The sequence below is a fragment of the Canis lupus genome, chromosome 1, assembly GCF_011100685.1.
Source record: "Canis lupus familiaris isolate Mischka breed German Shepherd chromosome 1, alternate assembly UU_Cfam_GSD_1.0, whole genome shotgun sequence".
Classification (NCBI taxonomy): Eukaryota; Metazoa; Chordata; class Mammalia; order Carnivora; family Canidae; genus Canis; species Canis lupus.
Window position 1 is genome coordinate 65,589,322 of NC_049222.1, and position 16,561 is coordinate 65,605,882.

At 44.2% G+C, this 16,561-nt stretch overlaps 1 long non-coding RNA gene across 1 annotated transcript in view; it reads left to right on the forward strand.

Moving 5' to 3' along the window:
- The window catches only part of LOC111096229, a 29,413-nt gene extending 17,110 nt beyond the window's left edge, over positions 1-12,303 (forward strand). The window contains exon 3 of the long non-coding RNA XR_005353884.1: positions 11,923-12,303. This is a non-coding gene — a long non-coding RNA (uncharacterized LOC111096229). The remainder of the gene's footprint in view (positions 1-11,922) is intronic.
- Positions 12,304-16,561: the final 4,258 nt, after the last annotated feature.

Here is a 16,561-nt window from a genome sequence, read left to right on the forward strand (position 1 = left end):
AGGCCGCAGCTCCACGTTCCCCTTTGGGCGCTTGGAGCCGTATGGCGATTGCCAGAGCCAGGATCTGCTTCACGAAACGGTTAGTTGATTTTTCATTTAATTTAATTCATCACAATCATTGGTTCCCGTTTGCTACCCACTGAACTTTGAAATATTATTTCTTTTCCCTTGTGGCGTCCGTCTATACACCAGGGTCATTTCCCCCTTTCCTAGTGTTTAAATAAATAGCCTTTCGTATATAGTGAATGTACGGGACACTTCACGTTGGCACGGGTACTATTTTTTTAAGATCGATCTATCTATCTATCTATCTATCTATCTATCTATCTATCTATCTATCATCTATTATCTATCTATCTATCATCTATCTATTTATCTATCTTATTTATTTGAGCACTCACACATGGGGTATGGGGGTGGGGGGTTAGTGGGAGGCAGAGGGAGAGAGTCCTAAGCATTCTTGGCCCTGAGTGTGCAGAGCCGGGTGGAGAGCTGCAGCGCCATCTCAGGACCCCGAGGTCAGGACTTGAGCAGAAAACCAGGAGCCCCACACTCACCTGAGTGAGCCACCCAGGTGCCCCATGCACTGGTACCTTTCCATTACTAATTAAAATACCTCAAAAGCCTTGGAGAAAGAACTACCTAATTTTCCATCTTATTTATGAGACTTTAGCCATCATGCGACTAGCAAGTAAGTTGAGAGCTTAAGACAAGAGCCAAACATCCTTGATCCTTAGTTATTTGGCTTTAACAATTTTTTTCCCTCCTTCCTTCCTCTCTTTCCCTCTCTCTCTTTTCTTTCTTACTCTTTTTCTTTCTCTCAAGGAACTTCATTCTTTACTTTCTCTTACATCTGACATGGAATTGCTAACCTTCTTGTTTCTAATTATTACCTTAGAGGTCAGGGTAGGGCTGAGTGTAGATGATTAGGGTGGGCTAGACAGTGTCAGGGAACCTGCTCCCCTTCTCTCTCACCTTAGTGTTATGTCTTCCACATTCTTGATGCCCTTCTTCAATTTCTTGGGGGGAAAAAAAAAGACCACTTCTGTCTACTATCTTCTTTCTTCTTCTTACTCTTTTACTCTTATAACCTTTTCTCATCAAAGCATCTTTTTTTTTCTTTTTCCTGTGGCAGGCACCATGCATCCTGGTTTTGTTTGGTTTTCTCTCTCTTTCTCTGGGGGGACAAGCGAGGTAAGGGTGGTAACTGGAGTGTGTCTCCTCACGGAAAAGCTTAAAACTGCAAGCTGACCGAAAACTTTATGACTTTCTGAAATGCGAATTAGATTGTGCTGTGCTGGCTCATTTTGGATTAATGCATTTCATCAAATGGCTGGGGAAAAAAATCAATCAGCTTGCTTACAATTTCTGAAATCGTTTAAAGAAAATGTGTAGTGAGGAAGAGGACAATGGACGCAAATGCACTTCACCCTCTGATGGCCAAAGAGAATTGTCTTTTACTTGATAATGTGTTTGGAAAAAAAAAAAAAAAAAGACAACACATTGACTTGGGAAGTTACTGCCCCTCGCCCTGAGTAGAATCCAAGGATTACTGGCATTAGGAGGAGAGATTGCAGATTATGGTTACTAAATGGAAGGATTACGGAGACACACAAGCCTCAGGCTCCAAGAAGACAATGGGAATTAAGAGATTACAGTGAATAGAGAGTGGTATTAACTGTTTTTCCAAGGTTGAATACTTTACAAAAGAAATGAGAACAACTATTTCTCAGGCCAAAGTGTGGAGTGGTGCTGGAGCTGGGGTTGCTCTTATATATTCTTTCCAATTTTGAGCCCCCAAAACTTTAGGTTTTGTACAGTCGTCTCAGGAGAAAAATGACTGCTGTGCTGATTTAGATATTATTTCAAATTCAGTCTGGATTTGTTATCTTCATGTATTCCCTTTTTGTCCTTCCTCGGTCATCGCTGCTATAATTCAAATAGTAAAGGATGCTGTAGGAATTTGAGGCGCTAAGGCAGGGAGTGCAGGGTCCCTCCCCTGGTTTCCAGGGACCCGGAGCCTAAACCCGGTTCCGATCCAGAGGTGACTGAATGTCTCCGATCTTCAGATATTTCATCTGCAAAATGATGATGTCCACAATTCCAGATGTTGCCAAAAATATAGCTACCTCTCGAAGATCTGCCAGCGTAGGAATTGGAAGCATTGGAAATCTACTCAACTGTTCAGTGTGATCATACTTGGGAAATCTCAGGCGACAGTTCATGAATGTTTTTTTTTTTTTTTCTTTAAGACCATAACGTTCATGAGGTTTAGACAGACTGTACTGGGGCAACTGATTTCAATTTAAAAGGGCCAATAAGGGCGGCCCCTCAGGGGTTTAGCACTGCCTTTGGCCCAGGGCATGATCTTAGAGACACACAGGATCGAGTCCCACGTCAGGGAGCTCCTGATGTGCTCCCTGCATGGAGCCTGCTTCTCTCTGCCTGTGTCTCTGCCCCCCTCTCTCTGTGTCTCTCATTAATAAATAAAATCTTAAAAAATGAAAGGGCAAATAAGTCTCCATTTAAGGATAATAAAGCAAATTCACATATAAAATGTCAAACATTTAAACATTTCCCTAAAAAGTGTGTTTTAGTCCAAATGCTGCTAATTTGTGGGAACCAATAGATGAAACTCTTGACGTTGAAATAAACTGAAATGATACCTGATTCGGTTTCAGTCAGAAGTATCTTAGTTGGTTTCACAATTCCTATAAAGAGTAAATCCACGTTTTGATCATGATATAGGATTAAAGGATAAACGTTATACTATCAATTATAATATGGAAAAATGTAACTAAGCAGATACTGTTACTTTAAGCCTTTTCTTTGAAAAATGCTAGGAAAGTTCTTCGCGGCCGGGCTTGCTTTATTTAGCTGGGGTCATCTCTCAGTTGCTAAGGGCAGATTGATTTGTGTATAAACTTGTTAAACCCGATCTGCACACAACCACATCACAGACCAGACAGTGGGAAGAGACCACTCGCATTGTCAGTCCGCAGACACTCACCACCTCAGGCTCATCAATGTCTAATTTGACTTTTTTGGCGATGTATTCCGCACTGCATGTTTTTGCACGTGGCGTTGGCGTTTTTAAAGGATGTGCCGATGACGATTGTGAAGCACATGCGTGGGTGTGGCTGGAAAGGACCCGCTGGGTGACCAGAAACCCCTTTCCAGTGACCCCCCCCCCCCCAGCCCGGGCTACTGTCCTGGTCATTGTGGCCCCGCTGATGCCGGAGGCCCCCGTGCGGTCCGGGCCAAGCGAGCTGTGTCCACCTTGGGGACCCTGGGGCCGAGGGGGGCTGCTCTCAGGTTACTGGCAGTGAAGGCCTCTGTCCCCAGGTCGGCCTCCTTGCAAAGCCCCCCCCACCCGCCCACCCATTTTGGAGTTGAATTTTGTAATTTTCAGATACGACCAGAGCTTTTCCACCTGTCAGCTTGAGCTTTCCACTTGTGTGATGTGTTGTCATCTGACCCACGGAATCCTAAAGCTCGTGAGATTAAAAATTTCTTGAGTGTCACGTTTCATTTTCCTAGCGATGTTTCTCCGGCTGTGTTATCGTCCAGAGAGTGTCAGATAGCAGTGCTAGGAGGTAGCGAAGCTGGGCGTGTGCGTGTGTACGGGTAGTGGAAGGTTAAAGGGTAGGTGAAGTGACTTTGTGACAGGTGACAGTTTAACCCAAGTATGGAGAAGTGCTACCTATTATAGCAGATTGACATGTGCACACAGTTTAGGAAGGGCAGAAATGTGATTTTTTTTTTTCCCTAAAGAATCGATCTCCGTTTCACTCTTCAGGCCCTTCTCTGCCTAGAGGAGATGCCTTGATTTCTTCCAGCCCAGGAGCCTCGATTTGATCCAGTGATTTTTTTTTTTTTTTTCAGCAACAATGAAATATCTTAGTTACCTGTCATTTCAAAGGTTGGTCACTTTTCAATGAAGGGCATGGGGAAGGACCTCTTTCCGTTTCCCTCAGTGGCATCTGGGAGCACGGTGGGAGTCAGCTACAGTCAGAGCCGTGGCACGGGGCGGTGGCTCTGGGTTATTCGCGGTCCCCCTGGTCCCCGAGGGTCTCCCCACGCTGTGCCTGGCCTGCCCGGTCTTTTGAGCATCCTGCTCATTTCCCTGACCGATGCTTGTGTACCTTTGGTTTGGAGACTCCCGATCTGGGCTGCAGGTCCCCTCGGGACTCAGGTTCCGAGCACGTCTGCGTTGCCCACTACCGCCGTGGGGACCTTGGGTTCAGTTCTGCACGCCTCAGTGGAGTGGAGCTGGCCCTTCGGCTCACACGCCGAAGGCACGCTTGGCGGTGGAGACTCTTCCAAACCTCCTCCTGCTGCCGTTTGGCTGCTGAGCCATTCCCAATTCAAGGCCTCCCCGACGGCTTTGTGACGGGCTCAGTCTCTGCCCAGGAAAGCCCAGGAAACACCACCAGTGGCTCCTCAGATCTCCCTGAACCTATGTGGTGCTTCTCTTTGACGACTGACCTCTCTGCCCCTGCGATTGGAACCCTGAGTGGCGAGGAGGGAAGTAGACCCTCTCATCTGACCCCTGGTCCCTCTCTTCCTCTCGCTCTCCCTATTGACCCTAGCACTCAAATGCTTTCTCCTTTCCAATTCCCGTCCTCTAGGAAGTGACATGTAACTGTCGACCCGAGTCCTCTGAGGTTGGCTTTTATAGGCCAAATGCTCAGGTTTGGGAAGTTTCAATAAAGCCCTTTCCTTTCTCAAGAAAGTCTGGCTCCTGCTAAGTCAAAAGCCTTCGTATCCAAGCACTAGTCTTGCCGTGGATGTAAAATCTTGTAGAACCGTAAGGCGATTGACGATCACTCTTCTTGGCTGTGTGTTGCCCTTTTCTTGAAGCCACGATCTCCACGGATTAAGAGGGTGTGGGAAAGATGGGGAACAACTCTCCCCATGTGAGGGTTAGACTGTTCGATCAAGAGGCACATGATATCTGATTGCCAGTTTTCTTCATGATCTTAGCCACTGTTGATATTTAGTGCCTAAGTTGATTATATAAGAAGCCCGTTAGGGCTACTTTTATTCTCTGGAACCTTCGTATATATGCGAGATTCAGAAAACGGTGGGTCAATTGGAGATGAGTTTTCCCAAACGCTAGTATAATTTTTAGAGCTTTGGAATATGCTTTACTTGTTTATGTGTTTGGCATAAACTGGCTTGCCAAAGCCACATCAAGCTTGGGACAAATGCAGAGCCACATGCTGGGGAGAAACCAATTTCTCTGGCTCTGTCCCTCACCTGCCATTGTGGAACTTCTCCCCCGGAAAGGCCTCTTTCTGTCATCACTTACCACTGGAAGTCCCCAGGAAGTATGGCCTGTATGCTCTGGAAAACAGCATTCTCGGCCACCGTGGGGTCTCCTCCTGTCCCTTCCCTTGTTGCCCATACTGGCTCTGACTCCCTTTGGTGTTGTCTTCTTTAAAACTTCTGGACTCCATGAACTCCCGCATAGGTGGCCCTTTGTGGCCGATGTAGGTGACATCTTTTACTGGAGCTCAGGGGCAGCGTCTGCCAATCGTCCCCCCAAATACCCATTTTCTCTTCCTCCTGGATACATAGCTGTATTACATTTCTCAGTCACCCTTGAAATTGGTGTGACCATATCACTGATTCCTAGACAATGCTAGATATTTGGGAGTGGTGTGTGCCGTTGCTGGGAAGAGCTGCTTTGCCCCCTCCATACTATCTTCCCCCTTTCGTTGGTTAGATGCAAACGATGGTGACACCCCAGAGCAGAGAGCTGTAAATTTCTCCTGGAGCAAGCAAGATCGTAAACAGGTGAAGTCGTGAGGGTCATATGGTGCCTGTCCCACGTACTTAATTCAGCTGTTGTGCTGCAAGAACAGCCACAGACAGTGGGCATAACTGCATAAATGCCCCCCGTGTTCCCATTAAAGGTTATTTTTAAAAAGAGGCACGAGAACACAGTCCATGGTATCAGGGTAGGGCTGTACCAGGACGGGTGGCAGCTCCACTTGCAGTTAGCCCAGCTTGATGTCTGAACTTGTTAAATCACTAAGCTGTACACCTGAAACTAATGTAACGTTGTGTGTGAACTATATTTTTTAAAAACAAGAAGGCATGGGCTGTATAGTTTGTTGGCATTTGCCATAGCAGGTGGCAGAGCCACAAGATGGAAAGGGCTTGGACACTGGGTACGGAGGAAGGCAGCCTGTCAACCAGGAACACCCACCTTCACCTGCCACATGTGGGAGAAATAGACTTTTATTGTTTTTGATACATATATTAGTTGCTGGGGTAGGACTCTGCCCTAACGGACGGCAAGCAGCCAGGTGGCTTGACATCATGGAAATTCATGGTCTTACAGTTCTGGAGGCTGGAAGTCCACATGTGGGCAGGCCTGTGCGTCCCCTGAAGCCCCTGGTGTCGGGTGGTGGCTGTCAGTCCCTAGGCTTGAAGCTGTATCACTGTGGTGTCCGCCTCTACCCTCACATGGCATTGTGGTTGTGTGTTCATCCCTGTGTCTCTTCTCCCCAACAAGGACACTAGTCACGTTGGATGAGGGGCCTGTCCTACTCCAGTAGGGTGTCATCGCGATTTTCACCTTACTTGCATCCACAAAACCCTATTTCCAAAAGATGTCACAATCACAGGGACCAGGGGTTATGACTTAACGTATCTTTTGGGATATAAAATCGAATGAATGTGAAGCTATTATACATTTTTGGGGGGAAGGAAGAGTTTTGTTCTGACTGAGGCCCACTGGACTGTGAGCACTTGAGTGGCATGCTGTTCTTTGTTGGGGAAAATTATTTTTCACACTTTGTATCTCACTTGATGTGTCTCAGAATTGTGTGTGTGTGTGTGTGTGTGTGTGTGTGTGAAACGACATATTCACTGGAAAGAAGAGCCACCATCTTTCTAGAGCTCACAGCCCAGGCCACAGGGGGTGGTGATGCAGAGCTAAGAAACGACAGCATCTTAGCAAGAGGCAGCCTGTGCGCCCGAGCACCACTCCACCTGCTGGTCCTGGGGCTGCTCGGCTCCGTGTCCCCTCAGTTCCCTCTGCATGAACGTTCTCCAGGAGGCTCATTAGTCAACGGTACTCTCGGCAGAACCGCTTCCTTCTATCCTGACCCCTCTGCTGGCACCCCCCACAGACATGACAGGACAGGCTTAATCCTAACCTGAGTGCAGCAGACACCCCTGCTTGGTGTCCTTTTACTGAGAACTATATAAGGCGTTAATGACAAATGTCAATGACAATGTCACGGCCATCTCCAGCCAACAGAGTTCTTCTAGGTGCAGTGTAACAGAAGTAACTGGTGCACAGGAGTCTGTCAGGAAACTCACTCAGGCAATTTCCTTCCAGCAAAATTTCGAAATGAAAGGTATAAACCAAGGTGAGTCCAAGCATGGAGTTTTTATCCGTGTATGGGACACCTTGGCAGCCACCACCTGGTAAACTCATTATTTTAGTTCTTAAACCCACTAATGTGCTATTATGTGAACAGCAAATGAAAAATGAAATGCGGGAATTGGTGAATTTTGAGAAGGCCATGTTGGTGCACATGAGGGTCTGTGTTGAATCATTAAAGTTTCTTAAATTTATGCAAGTGATCAGCACAAAAATGTGTTTCCTGGTCTTCATGTGCTTGGAGGCCAGCCTTCTTTCTCCTACCTCGAGGAGGCATGTGCTTCCAGGCTGGCTTACTGATTTGTGATCAACCAGCAGAGATGCTCGCCATGACTTTGGTTTCCAGCCCCGTCTGGAAGAACTCTAGCCTGGGGGCATCTAAACACATCATTCAGAGGCCTGTGATGATGGAAAGAAAGGTTTTGGGTTTTTGGATTTTTGTTTTTGTTTGGACTTGGGTCAGGGCCTCCCATTTACGGCTGGGATGCGTACTGGATGGTCTCAGATGTGCTCTGAAGACCGGCACGGGCCTTAGGGGAGTCAGCCGCAGCGGGGCCTTCAGGCAACTCCAAGAGCAGGTTATCATCCGAAGAAATGTGTCTCTTGATCAGTGAACGTAAATGCTGAATAATGAGGCTGTGGAAATCTTCCCCTTCCCCCCCACCCCGGCGATCTTGCCCCCCTCAGGCAACCTGCATAGTTAGACCCTATGCCGAGGTCATGAGCTCTTCTCTGTGGCTTCTCCATCAGGCTTTGACTCCTAGAAAATAAGGGTTCCCCAAGGGATTGCAAGTCAAAACCCAAGAACCAAACTTACTCTTGTAAATGACATGAATGACATATTGGTGAAAGGAAAGAAAAGTGTGCCCGGTAGGTAGAGATGCGAGGACAAGAGCTGGCAGGGAGGCTAACTTTCTGCCCGCGTATGCGACTGATCACGCAGGCCTTCAGGTGAGAACCGCCGTCACACCACCTTCCTGGGATGGAAAGATGTCTTCTAAAAGGATGAACCATTCTTGCTTTTGTGGGGGGTGGTCTACTTGCAGTGAGTCTACTTGTCTCATGCCTTCCTGTCCACCCTTTTCCCTTTTGAGCCCCCTGCCTAACTTTCCATCTTCTCTAATAAAGAAAAATCAGGGTCCAAAACAAGGTTGCGGACAGTTCTTTCAGAACAACAGCAACAAGAAGTTGAGCTCGTTATTGGCGTTTAGAAATCAGGCAATTGCACCTAAGAATCTGCATTTTTTGCATCTCCTGTAAAATAGGTACACATGGCAGCAGGGGGCCTGCATTTCTGCATGTTAGGAAACACTGGGTCCAGGTTCAGATGGAACAAGGCAGATGTCCTTGTTCAAGCTCTACGCATGGGCGTGACCTTCCCTGTCCTTGCAGGCATTTGAACTTGCAATGTCTGATCTACAGGAAAGCAGACTTCAACAATTGTAATTTTCTTCCTTGAGATTCCAAGTCTTGTTTTTGTTTGGAAATGAGCCACAGCCAGGGAATGGAAATGGCCAGTGAAAAGAGGTAAATAAATGGACTTCCCTAGCCCCACCACCTGGGTACCTCTCACAGTAACGGGGTTTGGAATTGCCCGTGTCTGAAAGGCTGGCGGGATGGGAAGACCTAGCTGGAGAGTACGTATTTACGTCCATGGGTACATGTCAAGGAGAGAGGTTTTCCCCACAAGACCAGGGTGACTGGTCCTGGCTGCCAGGAGCAGTTTGTGAGGCCGGCCCTAAGGCTTCCAAGGAGACTGTATCCTGACCTACGGTAGAACCTACGGTCGCCTGGCTAGACAAGAAAGTTGCTGGGTAAGACCACTGGAAAGCTTTTGGATTTAGTTAAACTTTGCCCTCTCTTCACCTTCTTCTACCTAGCGGATTTCCTCTTGCAGATGAGTTCTTGCTTCCTTGCCCAAGACCATGCCCATTTTCCAGGTTCCAGTTGGTTGCGGAGAAATTGGAATGTCTGCTATTTTGAAAATATAATCAGAAAGAAATATAAAAACCATGATAAATGAAATACAACCCGTTTTCTGGTTTTTAATACTAAATAAGACAAATATTTTTCTATACGTATTTGTGTTCCTGACTCTTAAATGCCCCGCCTCCCCATGATTGCTATTCTCTTATGATTTATTTTATATGGTCTTTTTCCAGGAATCCTTCTATCCCATTGGGTTTTTCCTTTCTTTCCTTTTTTCTTTTTTTTTCTTCTATGCTGCTATGTTTTCCTTTTATTCTAGAATCTGTGTTTAATTTTCTAGCTCTCTGCTTTTATTCTTATTTTTCTTTTGTCAGCCTGATCTCTTTTATTTTCTGTTATTGTTTCCTTTTCTCCCTCTTGGTGCCTTCATGTGCTATTGTACGTGGTCTGTTTATTTCTCTCTTCTGTTCAGTTTGTTTTATTCTCTTACCATATATTTATGCCTCCTGCATACAAACCAACCATACAAACAAAAAACACAAATGGACTCTTACTGGTTAATTGTGGCGATCTCCCTAATTTCTTTACAATAACCACATACCATAAATCAATCTTTATACTCTGAGTTGCTAAAATCCCATTAAAACAAAGCTTAGGACCCCCTCCCCCATATTCTACAGAAAATTATAATATTTTTATTAATTTTTTCTAAAGAAATAACATTTTCTTCCCTGTGGTAGCTGCTGGACTGGAAGTCATTATGTAGGTTCTGATGCCATTTTGTTCATTTGCTGCCTGTCTTACCTTAAAAGAAGAGTGTCTTTGGATCTCAGCTTCTTCCTCTGTTACAACTAAGGAGGACTTGCTGCTCAAATCCTGGTCCTCAGACCAGCCACATTGAAGGCAGCTGAGAACTTGTTAAGACTCAATTAGCTCAGGTCTCCTCCTCCTCACACTTCTTGACACAGAATCTACAGTTTTTACGAGATCTCAAGGTGCTTTATGCGCTCATCAAAGTTTGAGAAGCACAAACTGATGATCTCCAAGATTTTTTACAGCTTTGAGTTTGCTGAACATAAGTGAAAACTTATTTTAGCAAGTGAAACAATAAAGTGAAAACTGCCTTGCATACATGCCATAGCAAAGTCCTCCCAAAATCTTTGCTAAAAAGCAAGTAACTTGAGGTCCTCCCTTAGAACAACTAATTCAGAAGCTCCAGGGACTTTTTTTCCCCCATGTCTGAGGTAATTTTTAATGAGTGGACTGAGAACCATTCAGGTATCCTACTTGGAACTTCTTTTCTGTTGCTATCAGCACTGCTTTCTTGTGGATGTAAGGGGAGTAATTACTGTGGAAAGAGGAACTCGCAACTATTTGGTTTTACCAAACCCATCAAAACTTGTTCTGGGGAGGATAAAGGTGTAAAGAGATAATTATTGAAGGTGACCATGTATTTTTATTGCATTCTGGGAGCAAAAAGCAAGGTTCACTCACAATTTTTCTCTCAAGTCTCACTCAGACCTCTGACAATGGGAGTGTTTGTGGTAACAAGAAGGAAGTAACCCCTGGTGAGTGATAGATATGAAATCGTATCCCGAGAGTCCCGGGGAGTGGGGGTGGGTATTTCAGCAGGATGGTTTCATTTCATCATAGCTTGGTGCTGGTGTTGACTGGGTGAGCACAATTAGCCACATGCTATGATTGAGTTACCAAACATTAAGTTCCAATTTATTTTTAATTATTTCAGGTTGTTGAGCTGTAGCTGATTTAAGAAAAATTGAAACCAACTGATTTTTTTTTTTTTCTAAAACTTCCATTATAGTATCTTTACTGTGAGAACTGGGGAAGGAATAGTCATAAAACAGTTTGTCACAAGAGCAGACGATGTGCCCATACCATCATGGGGAAATTCCTTTATGTTACAGTTTTTCAAGCCAGACGTGAAGAAACTGTGTCTTTAAAGATTAACTTTGCTTTTCTTTTACAGTTAATTTTTTTCTTCAGTACTCAATGAGACCACAAGCAAAGGATTACATTTGGGGAGTGATTGAATTACTTGATTAAAATAAAGAAAATATGTATTTCACTTGAACATTTTTTTGCTTAGTACAGCACTTTCTTTTCTCAGTTTCTAGGTCCTGAATTATTTCTGCGTCATTAAGTTTAGCTGAGGAGCCAAAATTCTGTCATTGCGGGGGGTTTCTGAGGTGTCACATCGAAGAAGAGAGATATTTAGAATAAGATGTCACCTTGATCTGTTCCTTGAGTGTTAGTCCAAGAAGTTATGTGAGCAGAGAAACATCAATTTGGCTGGACATCTGTCTCTCCCACTGGGTAGCAGAGTCCCCGGGCAGCATCTTTAGTTGAGGATGGGCCATGGCCTCATTTCACCAGGTCTGCAGAGAGTCTCTAGAAGTTAGGTGATTTTTTTCTTCCTATATTGGTCAGAATCACATGAAGATTTAACAAATATGTCCTCAAAAATGATTCCAGCCCTGGTCAGAATTGTGAAGTAGGAAACTTCCTCTCCAATTGCATTCTCTCTTTGATTGAAACACTTTTCCCTAGTGTTGGTACTTTTTGTCTCTTAGGCTCCCATCTCTGACCTACTGACACCTGCTGCCTACGTATGGTATCTTTGCAATAACTTCCTCGAGCCACTCTCTCATTTTCTTCGAGCCACTCTGCATTTTTTTCTGGGTAAAGAAATCACTAAACTGACATATTTTCCTTATTCACAAGGTATGTATGTATGTATGTATGTATGTATGTATGTATGTATTTATTTATTTATTTATTTATTTATTTATTTATTTTTACCACGTTTGTAGATTTGTATAACGTTCTCCTCAGCTTTCTTAAGTCTTTTGTAAAAGGGAGGAAGTTGAAGAGTTTCCTATCAGGGGCGCCTGGGTGGCTCCGCTGGTTAAGTGGCTCAGGTCATGATCTCAGGGTCCTGGCATCGAGCCTCATGTTGGCTCTGTGTTCAATAGGGAGTCTGCTTGAGGATTCTTTCTCTCCCTATCCCTCTGCCCCCTACTTGTGTGCACTCTCCCTCTCTTAAATAAATAGATAAATAAATAAATCAATAATAAATAAATAAATAAATAAATAAATAAATAAATAAATAAATATTTAAAAGAAATGCTTCCCATCAAAAACTGGATTGGGGCCTTCTAGTATGGCTGATTTGAGTTCGGAGAAAAAATAAATTTCAGAATATTTCTTGAAATCTCATCCCTAATCTTTAAAGAAAATAAGTCTAAACAGAAGTGTCATGTTTTCTCCTTTTCTTAGAGCTTTTCGAATAGGATATATCTTTCCCAGAGTTCCTGAGGTAGGATGAAGGGTGATGATACTGGGGGTAACTGAGTGATGAGCGCCACAGAAATATGGATTAAGCTTGAAAATCAAACAAATCAGAAATAGTCATTTTCCTTACTTTAATCCTCAGGGCATTTTGTATCTTTCTTACTCTTTGTTTTGTTTTAAGATTTATATATTTGAGAGAGAGAGAGAGAGAGAGAGAGAATGTGTGTGCACATGGGGAGAGGGGCAGAGGGAGAAAATCCCCAAGCAGGCTTCCTGCCAAGCTCCCAGCCCATCCCATGACCCATGAGATCATGACCATGAGAAACCAAGAGTTGGACACCTAACCTACTGAGCCACTCAGGTGCCCCTCTTTCTTACTCTTTGAAACCATGATGTCAGATGGAAGTATGTTATGTGATGTTAAAATTTAGCTACATAAAAAAAATCTTATCTTTACCTTTATATATATTCACCATATATATATTATATACACATATATTATATATATATATATATATATATTTTTTTTTTTTAACAATAAGACTGACTTTGAAAAAGTTACCTTTATGGGTTTGGAATCTGTGATTGTGAATTATTAGCTACATTCATATTCATGGCTTTTGATTCAGCCTATATACCAACAGATAGCAAATATAGTTAGTTTGAAACAGTGATCTGCACGTACAAACTCTCATGGCATTTTTTTTTTTTTTTTTAAATTTTTTTTTTTAATTTTTATTCATTTATGATAGTCACAGAGAGAGAGAGAGAGAGAGAGAGGCAGAGACACAGGCAGAGGGAGAAGCAGGCTCCATGCACTGGGAGCCCGACGTGGGATTCGATCCCGGGTCTCCAGGATCGCGCCCTGGGCCAAAGGCAGGCGCCAAACCGCTGCGCCACCCAGGGATCCCTCTCATGGCATTTAATAGAAGTTACTTCTAGTGCCTTTTTTTTTTTTTTTTTTTTTTTTGGAGGCTGTTGCTAAATTGTGGTGTGACCACTTCAGTTAGAACATACTCGAGCCTTATGAAAATTCTCATATCCTTGTTAATGCTTTGGAAAATTTAAAGAACAACAAAAGTAGGCTTGATGCTGGTGAGAATGTGATTTCTCCTGAGAGTATTTGGAATTTGCTGTGGGTTAATGAAAACTTCACCCACTAATCCAGTTCACAAGTTTTCCCACTGGCTGGTGGGATTTTTCCACTATTTCCAGATTGCAGAGGGAAATATGAAATAATGGAACCAAAGCTTGAAACTAAAGGCTTGTTTTTTTGTCTAGTTGTCAGATTCAAATAATTGAGTTGCCTGAGCTGTTAGCTCAAGAGCTGGCAGAGAGGATGAACAGCGTTAGGATTCACACTATGTCTGAACCAGGAAGCTCTGCTGGAATAAGAAGCCTGTTGGGCATGTCAGGATGGGCTGTCCCATGTTTGGGAGCCCTTTGCACTTGGGTTAGGAAAGGAAAGCTACCTAACACTACCTGGTGCTATTGAAGATAGCCAGCAATGCAGTCCCCCTCTCCCCCATCCATTCCACTAAGTGTCCCATCTTTTGTTCTCTTCCTTCTAGTTAGTGGCAACGTGCAAATAGGTGTCTGAGGAGACCAAATACTTTTTTGTTCATGGACTAGTGATTGGATTACTTTGCTCTTAGAAAGCTCTGCAGGAAAAAAAAAAAAAAAGAAAGCTCTGCAGGAAGAGGACATGCACAGGAGAGGTATATTTTGCTCATGGAGTGAAAGGGAGAGTCCAACACATGAGACGCTATAAAAAGATGTCAACCTTTTGTAGGAGGGGGCAGAGAGGGGGAATGGGAAGTCCTGGAGTACCCCTGAAGAATCCACTTTTAGAGTGAGTGACTCTTCATCATTTCTCTGCTCTAATACCCTGTAGCAGTGTCACACCCCTCACCTGTAGCAGGGACTTCCTTATGCACTCATTACAGAAGTGATTCTGACCTGGGGCATAACAGGGCATCTGTCAGATCCTGGGAAAGGGTATAATCTGGAAAAAAATCCTGTTTTATTTATTTTTCAAAGGTTTTGTTTTACTTAGAGAGAGAGAGAGGGAGCACAAGTAGGGGTAGGGCAGAGGGAGAAGCTGACTCCCCATTGATCAGAGAGCTCGATGAGGAGCTCTCGATCCCAGGACCCTGAGATCATGACCTGAGCCGAAGCCAGATGCTTAACCAAGCCAGATGCCACCCAGGTGCTCCTGGGAAAATCCTGTTTTAATAAAATAGAAGAGATTACGTCATTGTGGGCATCATTTACATAAAGCAGTAACTTTTCTGAGACAAGGTTTGATTTCTTAGGCTTTCATCAACACTGAGGATGGGTAGACTGAATCAGCAAGGTGTGGTTTGTTTTGCTTAAGCCAGTCTTTGAAATTAGTTTATCCTGCTGTAGAGGAAGGATCCTTCAGTGGCTGTGTGTAGTGTCCTTAGAAAGGACAGTGGTGCCATAACTTTACACTTCTTCTAAACTCGTGCCACAAATTTGTCTCCGATATCTGTGAGATCAGGGAAAATGAAGAACAAAGGAGGGACATAGGAGAGTTGAGGATATCAGGAGGGGATAGATTTGTGCAGAAGAGAAGGGAGTTGATAAAATGCGGGGAGAGTCAGAAAAAGCTGGCAAGAGGTGAGCTGGATGTGTGTAGTAAATAGATCTCCAATTCACCCCGAGTTCTCACAGTGCCTTCGCTGATCTCATGGTTGGCCAACTACCGGTAGGCATCGTTCTGGGTGCTGACGATACAGGAGCTAACAGAATTCCTGCCTTCAAGGAGATCACGATCTTGTGAAAGAGTTCTCCAGCTCTCATTAAGTTTGAAGTGTCTGTTTATAGCAAAGAGGTTTAAATGGGAGTTGCTTCAGGTAAGATCTATTATTTGTCTTGGCAAAACATTCTTGAGGAGAAATGAGGACAGTGGGGAGAAAGAGAGCACTGAATAACATTCTCTCCGTTTCCACCTTTCTGTCAGGTGAAAGACATAAATGACAGTTCTGGCCCTCGTTCACCCTCACATAGCTCTCTGGGATTCTTTCCCATTCTCTGAACACAAGAAGAATGAGGAGGTTATTTGGAAAGTCATTGGTCTGAGGAGTTGTCCTGCTACAGTTACCAGAGAATTCTCGAATTTCACTTGCAGAGACTGCAAGGCATCAGGGGCAAACACACCATGAGGAGTCAATTGGAGAACAGACCCCATGGATGAGAAGCATATGGAAGGTCGACTTCATGATTTGCTTCTTTAAAAAGAATAGGCTGCGGGTGGATTTTAAATCTTACTCTAAATACCAGGCTAGCGTCGGCAGCTGTTCTCAGGAAAAGCCACGGAACCCAGCATTCCCCAATGTGTTACAGAGACTATGTGGCCTAAGCAGTGAAGCAAGGAATTCATTTTCCTGGTTTCTTTCTCAAACACCAATCCTGGAACCCAGCAGAATTTCTCACTGTGCATCTGGTCCTTGGTATGCTGTTGAGGTGATTAGTGTGTCACTGTGGACTCTCTCTCTGGCCCAGGAGAATATCAGAGAAAAATAGGAGCAAAGTTCCACATGGGATTGGGTGGGTTGAAGAACTATTCTTGCTCAGTAGCAAGCATAAGAAGCTCTGACCCACAGTCCTTGTCACTCAAAATGTGGTCCTGTGAACTTGCTAAATATGCAGATCTCAGATCCCCCCAACCGCCCCAGGATCAGGAGATTAAATCTGGAGCACTGGCCTAGGCAATGCATTTTCCTGCCTCAACTTCACTCCCACTGTCTCTTGTTCCCCATGGGCTACCCTCAGGAATGGCGTTGGTGGGTCCTGGGTGAGGGAATAGGCCACAACACTCAGTTCTTTACTAAACTGAGACTCCAAACCCAGAAGAATCTGAGTCACAGAAAACAAAGAAATGGTCTCATTTCA